At 43.9% G+C, this 5,013-nt stretch overlaps 1 long non-coding RNA gene across 1 annotated transcript; it reads right to left on the reverse strand.

The window, feature by feature from the left end:
• Nucleotides 1-485: 485 nt before the first annotated feature.
• On the reverse strand, nucleotides 486-4,403 carry LOC145718845 (uncharacterized). The gene is made up of 3 exons (XR_014142046.1): nucleotides 4,250-4,403; nucleotides 2,838-3,012; nucleotides 486-1,534 (listed from the first exon to the last, which is right to left on the reverse strand). It is a non-coding gene; the product is annotated as an uncharacterized LOC145718845 (long non-coding RNA).
• Between the last annotated feature and the right edge of the window lie 610 nt (nucleotides 4,404-5,013).

The raw sequence follows: 5,013 nt of genomic DNA on the forward strand, positions 1-5,013 counted from the left end.
CAGGCTCCCTGCTCTGCGGGGAGCCTGCTTCTCCCTCTCTTCTCTGCTCCTCCCCACTGCTTGTGCACTCGAGCTCGCTCTCTCTCAAATAAATAAAATCTTAAAAAAAAAAAGCATACTACGCCCACGTAGTTCAATAAATAAATACCTGTTGAAAAAGTGATCGAATGAGCACAGTGGCCCGTGTGCCTTCTTGGGCACGGTGTGGCTTTGGTGTGTTGCGTATCTCTGTCCCCCTGTATGGAGGTTTGATTTGGCATTTATTAAAGCTCTTACATGGAAAGTGAGTGCGTTTCCATAAAATGGCCCCTGTGGGAAGTGCTTAAAAGGGTGCAAGTGGACGAGTGAAAAGGACCCTTGGGGGCAGAAACATAAACTGTTGTGACTTCAGATCAGGATGTGGCATGATTCACAGGGCGAGCCTAACCCCCAACAAGGTAAGCTTGGCTCAGAACTCATCCTTAATGACTCAGCCACAGTCACGATGACGTAATGGAGAGCTTTACTTGAAAGATTGGCAAATTGAAAAGAGATCCAAAACCCAACAATTAGTTAAAAGGTTACTTTTTTTTTGGAAACCGGAGTACAGATAGTAGCACAAAGTATAAAAAAATGCAAAAAACAGTTTATATGAACTTTCTGACCGTTGACAATTGTTAAGAACGGAACTAATTAGTTTTGAGGTATTTTATAATATGGGTTGGGCGTTTGAAGAAAGTGGAAAAAAAACCCACATACACATATGAATTCAGTAATGACTCAATCTTTTCTATTCGGATTCTGATTGAAAACAGCTACATTTTCTTCATAAAATGTCCAAGGCAAAGATTATACTGCAGAAATGGTATTTAATGTTCTAAAATAATTGTTTAATACAACATGCTTACAACGGCTCCAAGTGGCGTATGATACACATACTTCTGGAAAAGGTATTTAATATGGGCCTAGCTATATTTTTATAATTCTAAACTTATTTCTATATGAAAAATAACCAATCTACTCTTAAGATTTCATTGATTTCACTAATTCAAGTTTAAGCATACTAACAGAATTTTGTAATAAAACACTTCCAGTGTGATAACGCACATAAGAAAGATATAAAAAAAAAAGTTTTTAATTCAAACCAAAACCTATAAGTTTAAAAAAAATTCACTTAAAAATTAGTTGAAAAAATACACTTAAACACTAGAGTACCGTTCTGAAGAAAAAACTTTTTATGACTTAAAATGATATATTAATTTTAAGCAGCAGAAGTCTTAAACACCCTCTATATGCTTCAAAATACTGTTGACAATTTGTTTTTCAATACTGAATTAGGTGCTGTTAAAGAGACCCTTGTTCTCTGAATCAGCTTCCTTGTTACTGTGGGAAATACTGTAAGGCAGGAGCGCTAGAATCTTGTGGGCAGATTACTGGAATCCCATTGGCATCTGCACCTTCTGACTCTGAGGCTGTGGTTATACATCTGAAGAGTCGCTCCAATCAGTCACAGTTACTAAGCTGCTTTTCAGCGTGCTGGATTCATCTTGAAGTCCTGTGGAGGGAGAGACGGAAGGAGGAAGAGGAGCTTCAACGATCAGACAAGTCTGTAAAAATCCCCTATCACTCAGTGTCCAGGTCTGTTGGCTGATCTGCAGGCCCCCAGCTCCCACAGGCTGTGGAGGAAGGTCAAGTGCAATCTGACCACGAAATGGCCACATCTCCAGGATACCATCAGGGGCCCTTGTCTAGAGGCTCCCACTTGGCATCTCTCCTTCCCTTCATTCAGCACAGGGCCAGGATCCTTAACCATGCTCAGTAACGTTCTGTTGTTACTGACTCTGACTGACAGGTGTAAAGAAAGGAGAATAAAAGTATAATAGGCCAAGTAGGAGCTGAATGTTAAATAGGGGTTTTCTAGGATTGATGGGCTTTAATATGAAGCACAGATAACCTAGTGGCGGGCACCATGTAGAAGTAAAGGCACGGCTCACATTCTGGAGGAGAGGAAAGGTGACTTGGAGGGCAGACAGCAATGGCTCATCTTACAAAGTGAGGTGGCGAGAGATCCTGCTGAAAATGGGAAGGACAGATAGGTTTGCACGTACTAATTCGAAGTACAGATGGGGGCACAAAAAGACCCAACGGGGGTCAATGAGAGGTGTCGTGAGTGCGGGAAATGAGCCACACCCCTATCTGTCTTAGCAGGACATCAACAGTTCATGTCTAAAGTTGATGAGTCTGGAAACTGTAGTCTGACCTACTACTGAGAGATGTGGTGGAACTCGGGGCGCCACACAGACCCGAGGACGGATGCTGCAGCTGGGGGGAGAGGCACTGACAAGCCCTTCTGGACGACCTGGCCAGACCCTAGGACTCAGCCAGGAACAATGTCAACTCCGGGTTTCATCTGTAATTCATCCCACTGGCTATAATGTTGCAAGAGAAATCTTTCTTCAAAGAAAATAAAGAGAAACATTTAATGTGTACAGAGATCAACGAAGGAAGACTGCCAGAAGAATGGCCCCATTCAGGTGTAAGAGCAGAAATTTTAATTTCTGCGAGGCATCTGCATGAAGAGAATATTTGCATGGGCATTTTCAAAAATAATATTACAATTTAAAGACTAGGTCCAAATTAAATAAATATACACAGATTAAAGGACTTTAAAGGGGAATAAATGTGCACAAAGCACACGGTATTTGTTATATCGTGTGCTTTGTGAAAGCATCAAGGTATTTATTATACCAACAGCGTTTCTGTCTGATGATATATTAACATAGCTTCATTAGATATCTATAAAGATGAAACAAATAACTGGAAAATGGACTGAGTGTCAAGACACTAAAGCCACGAACCTTCTCCTTTTGGCCCCTTCGGATTAGACGCACCCCAGGCGCTTGGCACTTGAGTAGAATTTGACTCATTCTTCACAGGTAGAGGTTCCCTCTGTTCTCTCCCAGTTTTCTTCCCCAGAGATCTTTCCTCCTCTATGGAGGATATGTCCCAGTCATCATCCTCCACATCCGCACACTGAGAGAAAACATGGAGAGCAATGAGGGTTTCTTTTTTTTTTTTTTTTAAAGATTTTATTTATTTGAGAGAGAATGAGAGAGAGCACATGAGAGGGGGGAGGGTCAGAGGGAGAAGCAGACTCCCTGCCGAGCAGGGAGCCTGATGCGGGACTCGATCCCGGGACTCCAGGATCATGACCTGAGCCGAAGGCAGTCGCTTAACCGACTGAGCCACCCAGGCGCCCCGCAATGAGGGTTTCCTAAACACGCAGTGCATGTTGGCGTCCGTCGGTCATTTTGTTGGCTAGACTGAGCCACTGACACCGAATGATCCGACGTTGGGGAATCTCAGAGATTCCCCGTCTGGTCATTTCTGGAGGGCAAGGAGGCGGACTTGGAAATCTGTGTTTTGCAGGCAGACGGAACCACCTCTTTGTTTCTTGCCACGGAAATGTACACATTTCCTACCTACTCTACCAGCCACGAATTTAGAAAAATCCCAGACACACTACGTTGTAGCAGTAAAGTCAGGCTGCTCCGGAAGTAGGAGCTCTTACCTCTGGGATAATCTGACCTTGAGCCGCAGGTGACGTCACACCAGGGCCCAACTGAAAGGAGCACGGCGTTCCTACTGCGCCCACAGATGAACAAGAGAAGAGTCAAAGCTAAGAAAATGGTGACCACTACTGGGACACCCGGTCAACACAGATGAGCTGCACCCAGAAATACAGCAAGAGTTCTCCACGCACAGAAACACTTCGATGTCCCGGCGGTTGGAACCGCTCGGAAGGTGTTAGGGTGTTAGGGTGCCCGGGCTCTGCTCTCGTCTCTCGGATGCATTTCTCCACCCACTCCAGCTCCCAAGCCGGGCTGAACCCTGACGAGTCCCTATCTTACCCCAGGTCGGTCCTGGGGGTCTGGGGTCTGGCCGGGGTCTGGCCGGTCACAAGCATCCGTGTGCCAACTATCTAATGCTTGCACGCGTCAGCCAGACACGTGACAGGAGGTTGGAAACCTATCAAGCCTGATAAGCACAACGATGCCTTCTTACCCGCTGTCATTCCGGAATCTTTGATTCTCTACGGAAACGAAAGAAATGCAATGATGCTGCAAACAAGATACGGTACAAATCTCAACCGCTACTGTCCTAAATATGTTTTATATTTCACTACAAGAAGTACAATTTATTAAGGTATATTCATTAAAAGATGACTTTCTCTGTGCATGTTTAAAACGGAAAGCAAGAGTGATTTCACCTTTAGTTCTTCTTTGAATTCTTTTTTGATGAACGCCTCAGCAACATTAATTCCACCAACTGGCTTAGTCACGTTTCTATGATTTGAAACCGTCTTTTCAACTTTTTCAGTCAGTGTTTTAATGGAGGTTCCTGGGTGACCAACAGAAAATAGGTACAGTTTCAAAAAAAAAAATTGTTATCTTTCTTCGATTCCAAAATAACCTGAACAAGCGACTTGGAAAGAGTCTAAGCTTTGTGAATAATCATATTTGTTAAATTAAAATCAATTTATGTATGTTGGGGATTGAAAAAAAGTTACATTAATACATGTATAACTCCTTTTAGAAAAATCATGATCTCCTAGACCAGAAGCAAGAAAATGTTCATTTTATTTTATTTTTTTAAAAGATTTTATTCATTTATTTGAGAGAGAGTGAGTGACAGAAAGCATGAGTGGGGTGGAGGGGCAGAAGGAGAGGGAGAAGTAGGCTTCCCTCCGAGCAGGGAGCCCGACATGGGGCTCGATCCCAGGACCCTGGGATCATGACCTGAGCCGAAGGCAGACGCTTAATGACTGAGCCACCCGGGCGCCTGAAAATGTTCATTTTAAATCAAAGAAGGATGGTCTCATTCAAGCTGTGGTCAGAAACTTTAACTTCAGGGCGCCTGGGTGGCTCAGTTGGTTAAGCGACTGCCTTCGGCTCAGGTCATGATCCTGGAGTCCCTGGATCGAGTCCCGCATCAGGCTCCCTGCTCGGCAGGGAGTCTGCTTCTCCCTCTGAC

This window comes from Leptonychotes weddellii, unplaced genomic scaffold, assembly GCF_054177405.1.
Source record: "Leptonychotes weddellii isolate Sample4059 unplaced genomic scaffold, ASM5417740v2 HiC_scaffold_2350, whole genome shotgun sequence".
Taxonomy (NCBI): domain Eukaryota; kingdom Metazoa; phylum Chordata; class Mammalia; order Carnivora; family Phocidae; genus Leptonychotes; species Leptonychotes weddellii.